The sequence below is a fragment of the Egretta garzetta genome, unplaced genomic scaffold (genome assembly GCF_000687185.1).
Source record: "Egretta garzetta isolate BGI_Z169 unplaced genomic scaffold, ASM68718v1 scaffold155, whole genome shotgun sequence".
Taxonomy (NCBI): Eukaryota; Metazoa; Chordata; class Aves; order Pelecaniformes; family Ardeidae; genus Egretta; species Egretta garzetta.
The window spans coordinates 1,381,293-1,404,064 of record NW_009259613.1 but is presented as its reverse complement, the minus strand read 5'-3'; the positions used below and the strand labels follow the sequence as shown (position 1 = coordinate 1,404,064).

The 22,772-nt window shown below is 39.8% G+C and overlaps 1 protein-coding gene across 2 annotated transcripts in view; it reads left to right on the top strand.

Annotated features, from left to right (window-relative positions):
- The window catches only part of HUS1 (HUS1 checkpoint clamp component), a 147,310-nt gene that overhangs the window by 123,373 nt on the left and 1,165 nt on the right, over positions 1-22,772 (top strand). The gene's annotated exons all lie outside the window — the stretch shown is intronic.

Sequence of the window (22,772 nt, the reverse complement as noted above, 5' to 3'; positions counted from 1 at the left end):
GGCTCCGTCGCGGGTACTGAGCCCGCGGCGCTCGGTCAGCAGCGCGCTGCTTCCCGGTGACCCCCCGCCGCAGCTGGCGCATGCTGGAGTATGCGTTTGCTTTCCTGCTCGTGTGAATATGCGCATAAATCGCTTTTTCGGGCAGTTACGAAAGGAAATGTCTAAAAATGAGGATAGGTTGATAATCCTGGTGCACACATACCAGCTCTTTACGGGTATGAAAGTTTGATCAATTTTAAATAATTCTGGTTTAAAACCCATTTGAACTCAGTGATGGGTTCCATTTGACTTTGTGGCTATTGTCAAGAACAGAGAAACTGCCAAAATAGCAGTCTCCCAGCACGACTGCAAATAGGAAGTACCAGAAACCTCTTGAGCTTCAGCAGAGTCTCAGCACAATGGAACTCATTCCAGAGGTTCATTCAAGCATCTCGATTTCTGGTTTGCTAAGCAAACCTTTGGACCTTTGAATTTTCATGCATTTCCTTCTGTGTTACTTCTGAAAGCTTGATTCAACAGTGGATTTAAACTAATTCTAAGCAGATGTTTAAATGTTTTTGCTGACTCAGGTTGGCACACTATGGCTGTCTCCCTCTCGCATGCTTAAGTGAGCAACCTCTTTCATTTCAAAACCCTTCTGAAAACATACTATTTCTGTTGAAACCTTTTAGGATTAGTTTCCTAGAAATTAATGAATAATACACCACACAAGTGGTAAACTGTGGATATATGTACTAAATAATCTTTACTGGTTCCAAGCTCCCTTTTACCATCTCATGTGCACTCTATCTGTGAAACCATCTCCATCACTCTTGTGTCTAACATTTCAAACCAAGCAGCTTCAAATAAACATTTTATTATAAAAAGCTGCCAAGGAAATATCTGAGTGTATGTTTTTCTGCCAGAATTACTTTCCTCTGAAGTGTAAGGTGGCCAGCGTTCAGTTGTAGACAAGTGAGTCATTTAAAGGGCTGAAATTTTTGCCTTCTCTCAGATGAGAATAAGGAGCTTTATTCCATTTGAAAGCATATACAATGATCTCCAGTGATCTCTTGCCAGAGAAACATTAGCCTGTGACCTTAGGCACAATATTAAACCTGAAAATCATGTTATAATGGAAAGAAAGATTACCATAACAAACTTTTTTTTTCAGGGAGTGATAAAGATCAATTTTCTAGTAACTCTTGGCTCCAGCACTATGAGTCCAGTTTTTAGAATCTCAATGGAGCATGCTTCACCAGAGGGAATATTATTAACTGGTCACTGTGCAGCGACTCAGTTGTTACCAGGACCCCGACCTTGCTGGATGCTCTTGAAACACATTAAGAAAATGTTCCACGCTATATGGCTTTGGAATCAAAAGCCATGCCTTGTTCTGTTTTTCATGCCAGCACTTACCTTGTTAGGACTTAGTTAGGGATGGGTAACCTTATTGTATAGAAACAGTGTCACACTGCTGTGGTACATGCTTACCATGACAGCTTTGCCCCGCCACACTTTGGTTCCTGTCTTTCTTTATGGCTGCCTAGGGCTGCTAATTGAGAGTCTGCTGCTCAGAGGGATCTCCTGCTAATTAATGTAATTAATACTGCTTTGGAGTAACTCCTTTTAAGTTAAATTTTACTTCCAAGTTTGTTCTTGATTTGTCCTTTCCTTGTTAATATATCCTCTGAAGGGTCAAATGAACCTAAGTATTGAACCCAGGAGCAAGAGAATAAGCCAAATGACGTTAAACTCTTCTTTCTGTGACACTTAAAAGGACAGGGAGAGGGTAACACCAAGCAACAAGATAAAGAAATCTGGTAGTTCCTTTGCACCAGTCTGTAGGGATGTAGCAGGGACTGCTGGGGCTAAGCAGAGCATCACCACCTTCATACCAAGTTCCATAAAATGCATGGTCTGCATTCTTCTCTTATATATTAGTATAAATCAAGAGTTTCTTCTCTGAAACCAATTGCACTTCATCAGTTTTAAATTGGTATGAGCGATAGGGGAGGCTGGGCCAGTAATTCTCAAAATCCTGGTTATAAAACGAGTTCAAATGATGGAGTAGTCTACAAAGCTGGCATAGGCTGCAATTTATGCTGCTGTTATGGAACAGAAAACATGTGGGGCAGGATGTATTAACATCAGTGGCTTTATTTTACATCTGGAACATGAAAAAGGAGGCAACAAGCAACAGCTTAAAATACAAGATTTTATATTGTTGAATTTCTATTGATCTTTCTCTTCCAGCAGGAAGATACATAATTATACAATAGGCCATCTGAATTTCTACCACTGGATGGTTGAAATAATTGTAATATTAGACATTCTGCCTCAGAATATGCCAAAAGGTCGTAACACAAAGTCGAGGAGAAAACAGCACAAATTTGAACCTAGGAAGGTGTTTTAAAGAGTGAGGGTTTTTTTTGTTTTGTATTTTCAAGGTGAGGAGTAGATTTTTCTAGTATGATTACATTGACAAGTATTCTTCTCTTTGAATGGAATTAAGCTAGCTTAAAATTGGCACTAATGCCACAGGTTTGTGATAACATTTTTTGGATAGGCATTGTCCTTGGGTGGTTTATCATCTTTCTGTGAGGGGCTGCTGTGACAGTGACTACTGAATCCCCTTTCCAGTCTGGACTGGAGTCAGGACTGAATGGAAGCACCAGCCCTGGCTCAGTTTCTGTAGGCAATCCTTCCTGAGCAGATCCCAATGTTATCTGAAAACTCATTGTCTTAATCTTTACTTTTTAAGCATGTCTTTACATTTCTTTTTCTTTGTGTATAATATGGAGGTCAGACTCCCTGAACAATCTTTAGCGAGGCCAGACTTTTTAGAGGAGCAGTTTTTGGGTTGTGGTTTTTTTTTTCCTTAGAAGTTGAGTGTGGGAGATGGGAACTTGTTTGCATATAGTTTCTGATAATTTCTGTTCAAGGACTGGTGTTTTTATAGCTCATAACGTTTTATGATAAAAAACACCTGTGTTTTGCATTGCTGATATTCTCTTGAAAAAGAAAAATGGTATCTATCTCAGTCCTGCTCTTTTGTATCAGCAAGCAAAAAATCAATAGTGAAAACTGAAGTGTAAAGTAAATAAAGTAACTTGCTCAGCAGATACAGAAAAGACTGCAGGTTCCCTGATCCTCATTGCAATGCTTTTCCATTGAAGCATATTACTTTTTAAGTAATGAGTTGTGCAAAGCAACAGTCCAAATGGATCTCTGTACAGTCATCTCTGTACAGCAGACTTCCATGTTGTATCTTAGCATCTCTCACTCTGGGTAAGTGTGGAAATGCAAGATGCTACTCTGCATCAGAGAGTTGTCACCAATATTACACAGTCCATAATCCCCCTGCAGGAATATTCTGGCTTCTGCTACTGAAGACTCATTTGTACAGATGGCAAGAATAGGAAGAGAAGTAGTTTTTTCAGGAAGAAAGATTTTAAAGGGGTTTTGGATTGAATACTAAGCAAATAGCAGCATTGGTCAAAAAAGCCCACAAGCTCAGAAGTCTTTAGCATAATTTCCTTGTGTTGTGTTATGCAGCAGAAAAGTCAGAATAAACCAACATGAATCCTTAATAATAATAATAATTTTTTTTTTGCCAGTGCTACGTCCTCTGTGCAGATTGCAGGCCAAGATGATGACAAATGTAGAAGACCCTGCCCGTGGGGCCATTATTAGTCAAATTCTATTCAATGAAGCTGATGAATCCTGTGGGCCAATCACCCTTTTCTTAATAAATGTGTTCTTTCATCTAATTAATAGGTTCTGGAGGAAAGTGGCATAACTTTTATTACCGCATGTAGATAAGAAATCCTTTAAACTATGTATCTTGTTCCTACTCCATTATTACTATTAAACCAGTCAGGTTAATTTGGGTAATATGTCCCAAGTATATGAGAATCTTGGGGAAAGTGGAAGCTAGCCTAATACAGACTACATAACAGTATGCAACTGGAGTTCTTTTCAAGGTCTTCAGCACAATGTCTGGTTCCTTAAGTGCAAGTTGTCTTGTCATATTTTAATGACCGAGGAAAGGAAAAAGCTTTTCAAAAACCTCAAGCAATTTTAGGTGCTATGTAGGTTAGGTTTCCAAGTGATCTCAGACAGGTGAAATACACTGAAATGTAATGGCTGTTACTGGAAAGAATTACATCTTCACTTCACTATCCTGCCTTCTGTCTGACAGCTGTGATAAGTCCTGTGGAAAATGGGCTGGATAGTTTTCAGTCATTTTAATCCAGTTTTATAGTGGTTTTCAGCATGAGGGAAGTAAAGTGGTGTTTTTTGGTGGTGTGTTGTTTTTTTTTAGAAAAATAAGTGCGGCTTCAAAACCTAACAGAAAAAAATTTCTTGGAGGAACTGATAAGCAAAGAAGCATTTAAAACACTTTTTCCTTTCAGAAGAATATTAAGTGAATAGTAAGAAAGTTCCCTGAATAGCTCAATTACTGCCCTGAAGTTCATCTTACTGGACATCACAACTTTGCCATGAAACTTACAATAGAAAAGAATTTTTTTAGAGTTTGTGGGTTACTTCGAGTATTACTGTTGCTTTATACTCTTCAGAGTTTCTTCCCACAGACTATGAGTGTTAAATTGTATTATTCTAAACAAAAATTTGTTGTTGGTTCTGTTTTTTCGTTACCTAAATAGGGAAGTTTCCTTGATTTTGGACAGTTTGGTTATCCAGAAAACTGATAGAATAAAAGTCTCAGAGAACAGTGAGGGAGAAATGAATATGCTGAGTGTAAGGAGGTACAATCTGCTTCAAATCTAGCTGGGTAAAAGTAAGGAGGTTAAATAGTTTCAGTCACCCCATGATTTCATAAGCTGTTTCTTTGCACGGACGGTTCAGATCACAATTGTATCACTGATACACATTGTTTAATCATCTAAACCAATGATTAAATTGTCATAATTGTTATTCAAAACATGTGAGTTCTTTTATGATATGTGGAATGACAGTCATGCTCTTTTTCCTGTTTCTCCTTCATTCCAGCTGGTCCTTCCTCCTGACCTTGGGGCTGATGCAGAACCTGTGGCCCTCCGACAGCAGAGAGAGCCCCTGCTGCTTGTAATAAATGCTTGAGTAGCATTGGTGCCTGAGCAGTCCTGGCCTCTCTCATGAAAAAGTAAAATGTTAGCAGCATTTCCCCTACTCTTCCACTCTGCTCTACTCATGTAAGAGGTTGAGGGATCATCATGAGTCTGCCATGGTTGAACATGTACTTAGCTCCATCAGTAGAGTTCTTCATTCAACAACACACTTGAGCATTAAGCAATTTCTTAAGCCTATCCCTATACAATCAAATATTTACAGGCTTATGTGATCTTGACATCTCTAGAAATTGAAAATTAATTTTACAGATGACTTAAGGTATTTTACTGAATTAAAATTTAGGAATGTTTAATCTGCTAGTGACCCATATATGGTGCATGATAAATTTCCCTGTCTTTCCCAAACATAACAACACTTCCATTATTCCCTCTTATATTTTCCTCCAAAGAGATAACTACTTCATGTTTCCTTTTGCTTTGTTGCATCCTTGCAGATACCCTTACAAAAACAGCTTTCTTGCCCACTGCCCTCCCTTTTCCCCTAATGTGGCTACACAGACCACATGATGCTTGGGTATAAACTGTATCTGTGATGTAACCTGGTATAGATATTCACTTGTTTAACCCTGATATTTCATACTTTAACACAGTTAGTTGTTTGTGTCATACAGGCCCTGGTTTAAATATCTGCAGTTGCTGAATTGGGGTCTGATCCTATGACTTCTACAGCAATGAAACCTTCAATGCTGAACCCAGCTCTTTGTGGATCTCTTAAACATTATAAAACACTGCTACACTGCAACATATGCAACATAAAACACATATATAAGGTTGAAGAATCCTGATTTAGTCTCTTACAAATGTGATAATGAATGCTCAAAAACTCCAGGCAAGTGAAGATACCTCTTACCTAGGAAATAATTTATACAGGATATAATGCCCTGGCAGTTAAAATACAAATAGGCTGCAGAAAATTAAACTTAGATTTCAGGAGGCTTTTTCATCTTTAGCATGGGTAGTAGTTGACAATATGTTTCATGTTAACCTTCTTATGTATAGGCTAGGTTGGGGAGGCGTATGTGGGAAGGACTAAGGAAGGAGAGGGAGATGTAAGTTAGAAGCCAGCTAACAGCTTGCAAGAAACTCTGTAGGCTCATATGCTCTACTCCCGCTTTATTTATGCGAATCCCCACTACCTAGGTTTGACCATTAGAAAAGAGGCTATGGCACATAGTGTATGACAAGACTGAGTCCCAGTGGCTGGATGTTGCAGCTACCTTCATGTTGTGAATTCATTTTATGTGACCTGCCACTTTCTATAATGGATCACTTCTGGGAAAAGTCTTTCCCTTCCACATTGGCCAAAAAAATCCCCAGATGTGAAGTGGCCTTCTCTTAGAAACAGATCGGGACAGCAGTGCACTAGCACTTTGTTTCTTTTCTCCTTCCAGCCTGCTCTGTTTTTAATACATAAAGAGCCAAAATAAGTGGGATCAGGTTTTCCAGCTAGACATGATTTTGCCACGCCAATTCAAGTAAATGCAGTGGGAAAGTAAAAAGTAAGCATGTGCCTAGTGCTGACTGTATGTTAGGTGTTTCTCAGTGTGTGCACGGGGTCAAGATTATTTTTGGTTAGTTTGTGCCCTCTGTAGTTCCTTGCAAGATGGTGGGGAGAGAAGTTCATGACAAGTGAAGGCATTACAAGATGCTGTTTGGCACCTCACCCATTTAGGACTTAAATAATGTTTTGTCCTTAGAAAAAAAGCATTAAAATACTCCAGGATTTCTAGCATTTGTTATTTAGCTAGAATGCAGTCTCTGCCCTACTATTGCACCAATTTCTGAGTCAGAAATTATTATCCTGCTTAACTGGTAGCTTGTTTTTCTTGGAGAATTACTATGGGGTGTTTTTATGAAACCTTGTTGGTTTTTTTTCTTCAATGACCTGCCTGTAAGATCAAATGGGAAAGGCAGTTTGACCTAGAAGGCACAGTGCAAATTTTATGACCATAGAAGGACAGCAAGAATGAGAATCACCTGAAATGTATATATACACCTTTATGCTTTATGTCTGAAACAATTACTTTAACTAAAAGTTCTGTTTGAAATCTGTTTGGATGATCATTGAGAATACCTTCAAAATTAGTAGCATATCCAATATAAGGCTTGTATGTAAAGTCCTAGATGTTCTTTTTCAAATGAAACAAATTAAAACTCCAGATATTACTTGTAAGAAGCATGGGAATTTAAGTCATTATTTTGATTGAAATTGTGCAGATTTTCCATTGTTTCTGCCACAATATGGTGCTTTTTCGTCTTGGTCGTAATGAAATAAATGGAAGAGTGAAAAGACCAAAAAAACCACAGAAAAACTTGGTAGCACAGCCTGTAACAGATCATCTTATTTCAGTTTATCTCTGCTTTAACCATCAGTCAATATTGCTTTTTACAATAATGGGTTCCTGGCTATTTGTTTTATTCTTATAAGGTCTTTGCAATTAAAGCCAAATACCCCTGCCTTGTAGATCTTGCCTTTTGGATTAAGGGCATAAATAGCTGTTTCAGCTACCACAAATAACATAGATGAGAAATGTTTTAGAGCGTCAACTGCCACTATTGTTTATCAGAGTTGTTACAGATCTGGGGAGAAAAAAAACGAATGAAGCCAGAGCTAACTGAAGTGAATAGGTGCTCTCATTCATTCCTGGCCTGTTTAATTTTATAACACATACATAAAACTAAAGGAAGATGTCTTTAGGGTGATAGAGTAAAGTGAAGTTTATCTCAAAGTCTTTGAGGTTCCTACTTATTATCAGCCATCCAGTACATTTTCTTGTACAGAATCTTATCAAACCTCAAGAGCTCACTATGGCAAGGATGACCACTTAAAATCATGATGGTCAGGAGGTGGTTCAGTCTGGTATTTCTGAATTCGCTTTTGAAAATAGAGTTCATTCCTAAATCCCATGTGATGACCGGCTTTGAGCGTGCCTTGCTCCCTGACAATGCTGCTGTTAATCCACAGATTTGTCATGCCAATGTACTTGGTTTGTAGATCTTCCCAGCTGGTTGTGGAAGTTACTCCTTCTCTGGGGAAGGGCCAACCCCTATTCCATCCCAATCTTTTCTGGCTTCCAACCTCAGCCAACTGGCAATATAAGGAGAGCTGATAATATAAGTCACCTCAAGGTGACTTACTGTTTTCTAAAACCCTTTTGGACCCTGTGGGCTTTAAGAAAAGTTACTTATGTCTCAGATCCCCTTTGAAGTCACCAAAGCTAGGACTTCTTTGTCACTTCTTGGACATTTAAATTATAACGATAAACCTAACTGCACCTTCACTCCCTGAGTAAAATATGAGTATGAATGAAACTGAACATGTGCAGTTTCTGCAGCAAGAGTTTAGGTTTTGAAAAAAATGGATACATATATTTTTACAAAACACAACACATAATCTGTACAAGTACCTGTGTGAGTACATGTATGAATGTATTCAAATTCACACATCAACCCTAGAATGTATTTGACCACATGGCTAAACTGGTGGTGTATTAATTTTAAGTAATGGAACATAAAGCAATATTTCATGATCATGATGGATCTAGGGCTCACCACAAAGCTGTTCCTTTCCTTAGGTCATGATTTTTAACAGTTGAATTATGCCTTTATATATCCTGCCTTACACATGTTGTAAAGTCAGACATTTTTTCAAGAGTTGTGATACACAGAGCAAGATGTATCTTTCTGGTTTCCATAAAGATTTCAGGATGGAGGGACCAGGTTGGTTATGTTTTGACTGTGGGACTTGCAAGAACTCTATTGAACTGCTGCTTCGTATTCTAGCAGCTAGCTGGCCTTGGCCCTTTCGTACCTTCTGCTGTGAGAAGTCCATCATCCACAAACCTTCCCAGCTCTGACCTACCCAAAATGCATCTAACACTGGAGGCGTTAGCCCTCCATTGCATGTCTGGCAGGAATGTGGAGCACAGCTGATGGAAAATGGCTGTTGCTTTTGGATCTCCACTGTTACCAGTACTTGCCATACTGTTTGGCTGTGCCAGCAGGGAGCCAGGCAGACAGCTGTATGTGACATTCAAGGAGAAAACATGTGGAGAGAATGGGGGTGATATGTGGAAATATAACATACTCTTTCCTTTCTGTTAATTGATGGAGACCTGCCAGTGATGAATCAGAGCCTGATGTCATAAGCCACTTCTTATTTATCAAAAACAGTTGTAAGGGGGACAGAGTGAACGTGCTGCTCAGCATCTTGTTTCTGTTGCTCCCTGTTCTCTGTCATCCAGGTACAGAACATTTAATGAAGAACCTATTCCTAATGCTTTTTTGTTAGTTATCCAAGCAATCAGAGCCAACAAATGTTTTTTTAAAGTAACAGACTCTCAGAAACTAATGCAAGTTTGGGACTTGAAAGAACAAAAGGTTTTCATTATGTTTTTAAAACAAATGTCAAACATGAACTCTTTTTCATGTCCCTATGAGCCCAACGGCCATGCAATGCTTGCTTCCTGCCAAATCTGGTATTAACTATGGCTATCACTTAGAGGGAAATTAAAGCCATTTGAGTCTTTGTCCTTGAAGGCTCCCCATACAATTTATGAAGGCTTTCTGTAGACTTATTGCAATGTCAGTTCATGGGGTTTCAGTGCATGTATTCAGTATAGTGCTTCAGTGGTGGACTGATCACATTGCAGTCTTGAATGCAGTGGTCCAAGGGCTTCATTTAAGCATATGCACATGGCACCAGGACCTAGACGGGGGTGGGTGTGGGTGTGCCCACGCATGCATGTGCAAGAGAGAAAGAAAGATGATAGAGAAGATGAGTGAGTTCAACCTGGAGATTTTGACCTGGGTTTCATACAGCTGTAATTTTGGTGGGTGGTTAAACAAAGGGTTGTATGTTTAGCCTGGCTTTAAGGTATTTGGGTATTTTGTTTTTTCTTGCCTTTGTGCTTGAGCGGGGGAAAGTGCTACTTTGTGTGTGTGTGTTTGTGATGAGCACTGTAAGTAGAATATATTCACATGAAAATTATGATTGTGAGTATAGCGAGCACTTCGCTCAGCTCTTCCAGCACCGTGGCACCAGTGGCAGTGCTAACTTGAGGAGGGCTGAAGTCATGCAGAGGGAAGTCTGGTGGCCAGTCTGTTGCCCTGAGGTCCTGTGGTTCTAACTTGCCTAAATAGGAGGAAGCTGAGGTTTGCAGTTACTCTTACACAAAAGCATGTCTTATGAGACATTTGACCCATAACTTTTACCTGAGTCATTCCTAACTTACTTCCCATTGACTTCTGGGTAGTTTTAGTGTGTCCCCATGTGGGAAAAGAAGAGAATTTGTTGTCTCAAACTGAACAAAACTTGCAGGATTTTGGGGGTTGTGGGTTGCAGTGTCTTAAAACCAGTCTTCTGAAGGCAAAAGCTGTAGTGTTCCTCACTGTGGAACCATGTCAGAACAGTATGGGGATGGCTTTTCTTTCCTCAGCCCTCATTTGGAAAGAATTCCTATTTAGGAATGCATTTACACATGTTGCATGAAGACTTACAAGGTGTGAGGGTCTAGACAAAAGGAATACTGATAGAACCCTCAAACAGAGTGATGGGGTAGCCTCTGTGTCACCACACCATGACACTTTGCTATTTTCCTCACAGAAAAAGGAGCATGTTTTTCATGTATCAGCTGGGATCAATAAATGCACTGAACATCCATAAAAGGAGAAATGGAAGAATACTGTTTTGAAAGCAAAAAGATATTTTCCTTATTCATCTTATTTCTCCCTTGCAATCCATATTGAAAGGCCATTGATGCTAAATATTCATTAAAATGTAGAATTAATTGACCAGAACCGAGTGCTTGGTTTCACTGTGGATGGCCTCCATTCTTGAGAGGCAGAGGCTCTTCTAGAAGGGTGGAAGCTGAGCCCTAGGCAGCTCTGACTGAGATTCCAGCAGTGCTTGCTGCTGCTTTGGTTTTGCAGCTCTATTGAAGTTGTCAGTGTAACAGCATTGGAATGTCATTCAGAAACTTAGCAAACCTGAACTGGTTTCAGCTATGTCAGAGGGCATTAGATGGAAAAATAAATTATGTGGAACTCACCAGTTTAAATTGTTTTAAACTCCTTTTAATTCTAATTCAGCTAAAGTTAGCTGCAAAGGACTGGCTCACAAGATTTAAAAATATAACCTTAACTTTTTGCTGAAACATGGTGAGAATGAGAAAACAGGATGAGAATGATTAACCTTGCTGTGGGATTCTGCACAGAATACTTTAAAGTAGTAGCTGTTATGAAATACACTGTGGATTTAATAATTTCTTTATTCATGTTCTCTCTGTTGCTTCCACATACTGTAGAGACTGTCATTAAGAAATTTATGTATTATGCTTTGTCACAAAAAATAAAAGCCAGGAATAGATAAATAGCAAGAATCTTTGTTAATACTACCGCAGTTGCATTTCAGTGCTATCTTCAGTGTTTTGATCAATTATCACCATAATTTTTTAAAACTAAAGATCTACTTAATTGAATTATTGCCTTCAACACCTTTGAATCTCAGATGTGACTGCAAACTAAGCCCGGGCTTATACCTGTTAAACACTGACAGGGCAAATACGAAAACTGCATTTTCAGTCTATGTTTACTGAGAAGAAAGGTTTGAGTTGCAAGTTTGTGGTATGAAGCTGGCATCCCGACTTGAATAAGCATCAGTTCACAGGGATTTGACACAGATGAATGGACTGTTGGCTGCTGGATTCTTGAAAATTCTTTGAACCTCTGTTTTTGGCTAACGGTGGGGGGAGAATCACATTTTGCCCTTCCTGTAATAAGTCAGAAAAAACTTGCCATAAGACATTCCTCCTGTAAAATCCTGTTGGCTGTTTGGGCCATTATACAGAAACTGGGAGTCAGGATTAGAGAGGAAACCTTGCCAAGAAATCCTGAAAATAGAAAGCTGAAAAATATTACTAGTGTCACTGGAAGGCTTACCCTTCTAATTGCTTTCATATTGTGGCCTTAAACTCTATGAAAATCAGAGTGCATTGAAAGCATTATTCTGAAAATACTTGCAGATTTAAAAAAAACTTGCAAGCTGGACATTGAGCTGTGTATCATATTCTCCTAGATGCTAAGAAATCTGAGTGCCCTCAATGTATAAGGTATTATTTAGAACTCATATTACATAGGTGGTTTCCTGCCTGCACTCCATCCCTTATACTGTCCTTTTAGCTGAGGCGATAATTGGATTCTGGAATGCGGAGGAATTTATAGTTACATCTCACTTGATCCAAACATTAATGCTGTTTTCTTACTTGAAGGGGGATAATTTTGCTTTAAGCTACATTTTAAAAAGAAAACGCAAAAAATGCTGAAAAAAAATTTCATATATAAATAATTCCAGTATTTTTTAAAGGCTGTGCATTTTCACCCTCCACATGACTTTTGACTGCTCCGTGTAAGCTATTTTTCATGTATGCTCTCTCTTGTAGAATAAATATTGATCTAATAGAGTGTAGGAGCTGCAGAAATGTTCAGAGTGTTCAGCAAGACACATGGTGACTATTTACTTGATCATGCTTCCATTGAAGATAAGTTCTTAACGGATATAGCAATCAAATTACTTAGGAAAGGAGGGCCAGTAAAGTGTCGCTGCTTTGTTAGTAAGATAGGTTATTGGCTTTTTTCCTGAGTTGTTTTTCTTTCTTTTCTGGAAACTCTAAATAAATGAAAACATTGTGATGGTTCAGAGATTCAGTATAGAGAAGAACAACTGAAGAATAATAGAGTCGTTATAGGGTTCTGGTTTAGCCTGGGATTGTGTCTGTTTTCTGTGGTGTCTCAGTTGTTTGCATGAAAAAAGGCAGAGGCTGACTGACTAATGCAGCAATAGTGACAAAAAAAGGTTCTATCACTCACTCAGTGGTGAAGGAAGATCTTTGCACTGAGCTCATATACTCCCTTACATCTGTCCTAGATTTAGCTTAGCTATTTGTTTTCTATAGTATATCCCAAATAGTGTGGTGTCTATACTGAATATCAGACTTAGAAATCAGAAAACTCAGCATTAACATCCAGCATCAGGACATCAGATTTTATATCTTATTCTTAAGTGAAACTACAGGAGAACCCTATTCTGACTCTCACAGAGTCTATGTGTTGTTGTTGGATTAGAAATGCAAGTACCTTTTACATGGTGAGTTGTCGCTGCTGTTGTTGATTATGACAATAATGATAATTTTGAAACCGATCTATCCATGTTTTGGTCCCACCAGGTAAGAAAAACTTTCTGTATGCGTGTGACCTGCAGATTGTAATGATACTTGCAGCATTGGTTAATACTTCATCTGTCCACCTTGCTTGATTTATAGCCTACTCTTTTGGAGAGACTTTTCAACCAATTTTCAAGCCTAAGGTATTTAACTTAAGGAACTGTGATGCCAACATCCAAAACCATGTTCTCCAAAAGTCCAGCTAAAAGGCTGCCTTGCTGCTGGAGAGAGCTGGACTCACTAAGTTCTTCCTTCAAAGTTTTTGCAGTATGTCCAGTTTTAGCAGTGGCTCGATCAACTAGATCTGGTAGTGTCTAAATCACTAGTGGAGTGGAATGACTCTGGGGTACAGTCTTTGCTTTCATGAGTTAGATATTCTTACAGGACCTTTTTGCCTAAGAGTCAGCTTCCTTCCTCTGGCCCAAGTCATGCTGTACATTCCTCAAAGGCACACAGAGATTGGGAGATTAAGGAAAAATACCGTACCTGGTGTAACTGTGCGTCCTGGCTGTAATACTATGGTGACTGGAAGAGTGCCTCAAAGTACTGACTGTAATATACTCTCGTGGGCTGCTGGACTATGTATATTCTGAAGCACACTTACTCAGAGTTCCATTGACTGACCTCTTTTTATTGACTGGAAAGATGTCATGCAAAAACCTACACAAAAGAAGCAAACGACATTAGGACAAGGTATAAATCTATATATGGGATTAGAACCTGTTTTGTTTTTTCTTTTAGATCACATATGAAAATGTTTAACTGGGACATAACATCGTGAGCTGTGGAATACTTGTGAGCCTAGTTCTCACAGTTGAAAACTATTCAGAGTGTGGGAAAAATGGAAACCTTGCTGTAGAAAGGCTTCTTCTGAGCCAAACGGAAAACATCTGAGACCTCCGATTAAAGTGCAAGAGGAGGAAAGAGTTGACAATTACAGCATGAGATACATCAAGACGCAGCAGAAATCATAGGTTGCAAACATAACTGGCAGAGTGCACCCAGAAGTAAGTTCACAGGGACATATTTTCATTCTGTACAGACAGCGTGAGGATAAGTGGGTTTAACTGAAGTGCTAACCAAGGAAGAGAGTTCAGGCTTTTGAGATCATGTGGTGCTGTCAGTTGCAAAGAGTGCAAAAGGCACCATAATGTCTTGCTTTCTGACAAATCTGTCAGAAAAAGAAAGAATTTGGTGCAGCAATTTGGTGTTGTTTACTGCATTTATTGTATGTCCTTGAAACACTGTCCTTGGGAGCTGCATAATCTATGCAAAAATATATGGGTATATAAAAATACATGGGTATATAAATAAATGCTGAATAATCAAGGCAAAAAAGCACTCTGGCTTTTGCCCCCTGGCTTTTTCTGCCTCAGTGCATGTTGCACACATTCTTCTAGTGTTACGACCATTGAAAGGATAGGTGTTTATAAAGGTGCAGAAATAGTTTTCAAGGAAACGAGAATTACTTTATCTTTTAGCTTCTGTCAAACCTATCTAGAAGACAGGTACAAAGATCAAGGGAGGTAAATCCTGATTCCCCTGGAGTAGCAAATCTTTGCTTGGGTTGCTAAAGCCAGAACATCAACCCCAGACCTTTCATTAGGAAAGGCCTCTCTGTAATTGCTCCTTGCCCCTCTGATTGTTACCACTGTTATTGATCTGGATATCCCTGAATAGCTCTGGTATCTATTTGCAACATGCATTGCTGGGGGTGAAAGTTTTCCAGTGCTGGGAAGGAGGTGTGGGTTGAAAACATTGTGCTTTCCTTGTGAAACTGGGCAGGGGGTTGTCAGTAGTAGCAACGCCCAGTGATTCCGACCAGCATGGGTCTAGCACTTTCCCCCTCAAATTCCAGATGGACAAAGCAGGGGGGGTTGGTGGGTTGAGAGCTAGTTCAATGGCCATCCATCTAGTTGTAGTAGAAAGCACCAGGTGAAAACAGAGCAAGTGAAGTCTGAGAAGGACTGGCTCCTGGAGAAGTGGATGAAGGCAAATGAATCTTAAGAAGAGTTCTATTATATGTTTTCCAGTACTTCAGCTCATGATTAATCTATCATAATTAAGGCTAATTACCAAAAGAAGAAAAGTTACACTGGTATAGGACTACTGAAGACTGTATTTGTTCCCCAGTGTTTGTATGCAATGTGGTCTGCTCTAACCAAACCCTGTGGCAGTGGTAGGTGAAGGGAAATAGCCATGGAAACAAATATGAAAGTCTTCTGTATGCTTTAATTAGGTCTAATACCTGGCCGTGACAGTTTTGTCAGAGAAAACCAGAGGAAAACGAGTCCTCTTGCCACCTTCTTCCTCCTGATCACACTTTCTCTCCACACACTGTTTGCTATGGGATTGCTTGTTATGATGTACAAATGAGTTGCTATGGGAAATTAGAACATATCCCTCTGAAACCAATTCTGGAGATCCTGAGAAAAGTTTCACTGAAACTATGACCATTTACTGGAAGGTTGGCTGTTCCTGTTTTAAGAGTTTAATTTGCATTGTGGGAAGGAAAAAAGAAAGGATTCTGAACTAGAATATATTCATAAACCAAGGAAGAAATGAGCAAATTTTGTTCCATTTCTAACTGATTTTTATTATAACTTAATTTTTTGCTTTAAAATTACATCCTGCTCCAGCAGACTTGAATTTTTAGTGAAAAAAATATTTAATAATTTCCTTCCTTTTCAGCTGTTGTAACTGTACTCTCTGTAGAGTATTTTATTCCTGACTTCCTGATTTCCCTGCAAGCTGATATCTGGTGTCCTTCTGAAATGCTTAGTTTTGATTACTGGTCCACCCAGCCATGCCAGATTTATGTAAACAAGGTTTGTACATCTAAAGATGCCAGAGAAGCAGACATTTTATATTTACTCAGGGTCTTTTGGCATCAGGAATTAGAGAACAAACTTAACACATCCAAACCCACATGCCTTCTTTAATTGCACCTATATTAGATTTGGTGAAGGATCACTGTCTTGTCAAGCAAGAGATTTTACTGATTAAAGTACTGATTGGTAGCTGTGCAAGCAGGCTCAGTCCTGAGTCTCTTTTTTGCTCTCAACAGAAGGAGAAACATCTTTAGCAGATACTGCTGTTCCCTCTGCTTTCTTCCTACCCCATCTGTGTAACAAAGCTGCTGCTTGATGACTGTCTTGACCTTAAAACTTTGGTGACTGGGGGAGAGGAAGAGAGAGGGAGGACTCTGAAGTAGGAGGCAGAGAGTGAATGATTTGTATGCAGAGATTCAAAAAGAAAGGGAGAGAGGAAAAGAGAGCTTAAACAGGAAGGACCAGAAGTTGGATATGAAAGCAAGAGCTGCAAAGTGAATGAGAAGTGAAACAAAAATAGCTGAGGAAATTAGAGATGGGGTGGGGAAGAGACAGGGAGAGGGAGCAAAAGATGAAAAACCAAGAAGAGATAATTTACCACAAGCTGCGTAAATTTCTGTAATATGTATGTATTGGTTTACGTTAATATTTAAAAGTTACGCATCTAGGCCATTAAGAATCTAGGCTTCCTACTTAAATATCCCCAGAAGATGATTTATTCAACCCATGTTAAGATTGGCTACTGCTGTTTGCTGACTACAGAGGCAGTCAGACATTTTAAACTTGAAGACCAGTTTTTAGCTGGCTAAAGTTTGTTAAAATTACTTCTACTTACTGTGTTAGAGTTGGATATTTAAAAACTGTAAAAGATGTGGCTTTCTTAGAGAGATCTTGGCATTCGTGTAGGATCAGAATGGAACTGTAGGTCAGCACCCTTACTGGTGGGGAGGAAAAATTGTTTAGGTGAAAATAATCTAGCTTGACGCTTATATTCTTACTTTCTTTTCACCTGTGTGTGAAGAATATAATAGTGTTTGGTTTGTGTGTGTGCTTTGTATATCATTAAAGAATCACCTCTAATAGCTTTTTAGAGATCTTGCCAAACTGTTAGGGTGTAAATATAAGTGTAGGAAAGGTCTCTGAGCACAGCACCTTAGAATGGAGATTACAAAAAAAAACCCAAACCCCAAACCAGTTGTGATTACGTAAGACACTTAATTCTGTTAATAAACTGTCCCAGTTTCCACACTTGCCATTGTGATCTCCCAAAACTTAAATTCCCTTAACTGAGAATACAAACCTTAGTTACTGTTATTCAATATGAATTAAGGGATCTTAATGTGGTTCTTTGTCTAATTACTTACCTAGCAGCACTGAAAGCTGTGGGCTTGTCTTCCAGTTGAGAAGGGGAAGGCATTGCTTTGAATTCAGTTGTGTTAATCTGGTGTGCTTATGGAAAAAAACCTGCTAATTGTTTTTGAGGGGAGAAATGAAGAATTTTTCACATGCAAGTGCACTTCTGCCACATTTAAATGTGTGCGGGTGTTTCTCAGTCGCTGTTGTTTCAAAGTAAAGTATTGGGAACTTTTTGCTTCCCTCAAAAAGTCTTGAGCCTCTGGGTGGGCACCCACTAGAAAATGTCTGAGTGTAATTCTGCTAAAATCCTGGAAGTAGTCTTGGGCTCTTAGGACCATCAACAGGGTTTAGGTGCATTTGACTCTGTGTACCTTTTTACTTGAAAAGCCAGAAGTATATGGTGACGTTTGCCTTGGCTGTGCTAAGACAAAAACCCAATATAGTTACTGTGTATATGTGAAAGATTAAAACACCAAGAAAGTAGAAGGATATAGAGTATTTCCATGGGAAATGGAAGGATTAAGTAGGCAAACAACATTTTACATAGGAAGGAAGAATACTTACTGGAATATATGGCTTTGGGATTAAATTTTCTATTTTTTTATTCTTCTCGACATCTCTGAAGACTGAATCACACAAATTAAATTAGCACAGTACAGCCTAGCAGACATCCTGACACAGATTAGCCAAAAGCCTTTGCTACGTTTCCTGTATGATTCCAGGCCTGTGTTTGGTGATTTTTATTAAGAAGTCTGTAAAAAGTGAAATGTGTGCATGTGTGCTGGATCCTCCATATTGAAGCTTTGTGTAACTGTTTCTCTGGGCGCTCTGGCAGCACGATCTCATAGCCCTTGTCTTGAGTGTCCCATCCATGGTGGCCAGCACCCTCATGCTGACTGACGCTGTGGCAGTGTTTTTTGTTGCTCAGAACAGCATCACCTTGTTGTATGAGCATGTCAGGTGTGAATGGTCTGACCTGGTCCTGGAGGGAGCACAAATTGATCAATTATTCATAGAATCATAGAATCCTAGGTTGGAAGGGACCTCAAGGATCATCTAGTTCAACCTTTCTAGGTAAGAGCACAGTCTAGACAAGATGGCCCAGCACCCTGTCCAGCTGAGTCTTAAAAGCGTCCAGTGTGGCAGCGTCAACCACTTCCCTGGGGAGATTATTCCAATGGTTGATTGTTCTCATTGTGAAAAATTTCCCTCTTATGTTCAATCGGAATCTCCCCAGGAGCAAATTGTGTCCATTCCCCCTTGTCCTCTCCATGTGACTCCTTGTAAAAAGGGAGTCTCCACCTTCCTTGTAGCTACCCCTTAGGTACCGGTACATAGTGATGAGATCCCCCTAAGCCTTCTTTTCTCTAGGTTGAACAAACCCAGTTCTCTCAGCCTGTCCTCATATGGCAGGCTTCCCAGTCCTTTGATCATCTTGGTAGCCCTTTTCTGGACCCCCTCCAGCCTGTCCACATCTTTTTTGTATAGTGGGAACCAGAACTGTACACAGTATTCCAGGTGTGGCCTGGCAAGTGCTGAGTAGAGTGGGATAATGACTTCTTTATCTCTGCTGGTGATGCCCCTTTTGATGCAGCCCAGCATCCTATTGCACTCCTTGGACGCAGCAGCATGCTGCTCGCTCACATTGAGCTTCCTCTCCACCAGGCCCCTTTCCACAGAGCTGCCCTCAGGCCAGGAGCTGTTGTTAGTTATTAGCAATGCTGACCAACGTGGGTGGTTAGAAGAGAGCGGGAGGTTTCTGCAGGGTGAACCGATGTAGCGGAGGGAAGGGGAGAGGCCCTGCGGGTTGCAGCCCCCAGCCGGAGGGCACTGCTGCCCTCCCACTCCGTAGGCGGTGCCCAGGCACAGCCTCATTTCTGGGAAATAGGTTGAAGTAGGAAGTGTGTGTTTTGGGTTTTTTTTTAAACATCAAAAAGCTTGCTCCTCCTCATTCTAGGACTAATTAAGCCGGCTCTCTTTCAGTTGTTTTCCAGTATTTATGTGTTTACATGGTTTCATAGTGCTTACCACAAACAGCCTGTGACTTGATCTCCTTTCACTATTACTCCATCCTTTTCACTCTCCCTAATTAACCATCACTGCCTCTTGTTTCCCTGTAAATACTTTTACATTCCTTTTATCCTTATTTTTCAGGGTGACTGTGTATTGGTTTATTTATTGTAACCAAAATGTAAGAATGAAACCATAACACAATCCTATACAACCCCTCCTATATTTTAATCTAATGGTTATATAAATGAGGAAATGGCAATATTAAGGATGCCTGTGCAAAGCACCCAAAGGCAAGCAAAACCAAAACCCAAACTCACCACCAAGAACAAATGCAAATATCTTTTCCTTAGGCCCATAAATAGCTCCTCTGTGACCTGTAGCTACCCTAAATAAATTCGTAACCTGAAAAGAAAAAAAAAATTATTTAACTTGATGATTTCTCTGCTGAAATTGGAAATGCTTAAAAGAGAAAGTCTGCTATCTATCAGACTGCAACCTGAACAGAAATTTTATAAATGTTTCCAGAAACAGAAACATTTGTGTAATTATAGCTCTTGTAATATACCCTGCTTTTGGTTATACCAAGTGTTCTTTTCTTCACATGTGATGAAAGCTGCCTGCACTAAGGAGACAGGACTTCCTGGATCAGGTGCCACATGCCAAAGAGCCTGACTTTCATTTTGTCAAACTCTGAGCCATTCCAAGCTGTATGGCAGCACTGCTGAAAGAAAGGGGAAGTGACTCTGAAAGGCTTGCAAGCACGGAGATACTCAGCATTACTTGCCTGCTTTATTACTCCTTCCGGCTTATTTTCCTTCTGATTTTTCACTGTAAGCAAGCTATCGCCATAAACCAACTTGTGCCAGCCATCAAGCTAACTCTGTTATACAGTACGTGTGACATTTTCCAAGCCTCTATTCTGCAGTCTGAAGAAGCTGTTGCACACTGCCATTAATCCATGTCTCTGCTGTGGTTCATTTTGTAGCTCTCTGTGAGTTTGGCTGGTCGCTGATTCCGCTGGCACTAGAAAAGGAGCAGCAAAACATTAGAGATGTCATGTTCATCACTGACAGAATCTTGTCTCAAATGCCATAGTATTTTCGTAATCCAGAGGAAATGAATGAGAGAGAGAAAATTTTCTCTTCCGTCAGGTGTGCTTGTAATTTGATGTGGGTCTTGTTCAAGGCAATACACAAACATAGGCAGTGAAGATTTCCTTCGAAGGTTGCTGTTTAATACTAACTTCTGCTTAGAACATGAAGAAAAAGAGAATGTGAGAATTTTCACTAGCACAGAGTTCAATAGAGGACTTCAGCTGTCTTAAAGATACTGTCCCAGGTTTTCACTCAGTTTACCGTCAAGCCTCCAGAGGGACAGGTAGTGAGGGGGAAGGAGCCCTTGTTGACCATGAATGGGGTGATTAATGGAGCCTTGCTATGGTACAGGACAACTGGCAGGAGGGAGGGGGGGAGGCAGAGACCAAATTTTTGGCAGGTTTGTGAAAGGCAGAACTGTTCTGTTGATCTGCATCCTTCTTATCATCTAAGGACAATGTTAAGTTTGAATTCAGCTCTGGCAAACGCTGTTTTTCTCTTTTGTGTTATAGATGCTGAAGCTTGTGTTTCTTTACTGTAGTTTGGGCTGTGGAGAGGCAATTAAGTGAATGCCCTTTAGTTTGGGAAAGCAGGAAAGAGAAGTAGTAAGTGCATTTAAAACAAAGATTTCTATAAGCAGCAAAGTTAATTAAATCTGTTTTCCTGTGTTTTAATGTCTCGAGGTCAGTCTCCTGAGTGGACTCTTTGATGAGCAAGGATGAGCTCTCATGATGGTATTGTTCTGATGGAGGCATTAGTATAGTTTGCATCCTCCAGCTAACTCCTGTTTTCAGGAAACCTGAAGGAACTATCCAGGATTGAAGTTGCTGAGTAAAATCTGCTAGAGAAGACACTAAAGACAGAGATCTAAAGCAAGGTGATTTTTGTACTTCCAAGTAATAGTTATGAAACCAAGCTAAAAATAAAAGAGAAAAATACAAATGCATTGTACAAGGCCACTGCGGCCTGCTTTCTTGCAGTCAGGTGTTTAGGATCTGTTGCCTGTCACACTACAGCTTGTAGTGAACTTTCAGCTTGTCACAAGCATTAAACAAGCGCATGTTTTATAGTAAACTGGAAGGCTTCTGGGAATAGATGAAAAGTTCCAGCCAAAGCTGAGTCAGAAGAATCTGGCAAACTTGCATGGGGATTCTCTGTAATAGGCATGTTTAAAAACCTCAGATAGCTCTGATGCTCTGAGAGTTAGTTTTTAAGAGGAGCATATATAAATTCAACGCATTTACATCCTCTTTCATGATAATTAAACCTTTATTACTGTTAAACATTTTTTGTAAAGGATATCCAGGTTACAGGCAAAAGTGCTACTGGAATCTTTATCTCACTATAAAACTTCAAGTAATTTTACTCAGATTTTAACTGTTCTAGCTGATTATTAGAGACAGTAAAAGATTCACTTTTTGAGGCAGGTGGCATTTGAGCCATCTGTTCCTCAGAGAGAAGAAAGCTGTTGACTGGCAAGATTGAGACAGGAGGTAAAAACACTTGCATCAAAATACTCAGTATAGCCTCAGAAATTAGGATGATTTGGTTAAACATCTGAATGGTCTTACTGTGAGAGAAGGGCCAGAGTCACTGCAATTAATCTTTTCAAGGAGATTTGTTTCTCAAGTGTCAGCCATAATATCTGTCAGTCAACAGCTTTGACAGAATACACCATTGATTATGTCCTTCATATTATAGTCACTGGTATATTGCCAATGTTTTCCCATGTAATCAGCTGAGTCATAGCTAGTCAGGCTCACAGTGTATTCCAGATGTCAGTGGCTAAATTCATGTTGCAAGTGTCTTTTCTTTTTATTACTAGTTGGTACTTCTTTCTTTATTTTGTTATTTATATCTCCAAGTTCTCTTGGTGAGAAAGATATTTGTGTGAATAGAATAAGAAAAGTGATTGATGTTCTATCTGTTATATATGTCCATCTGATTCGTGTTAATATGGAACAGTGCTAGGGCCGCATGATGACATACCCTTGTATAACCACAAGCCTAAGAAGGGCAGAGAGGTTAATGTATGTAGTTCTTACCTTGCACCCCCACCAGCCGCCTCCTCACAGGGGGAAGGGGAGGGGGGCTGGCTGGGCACCAGGGCGGCATCGGCCGCAGCCGGCTCCCCACCGGGGGGGG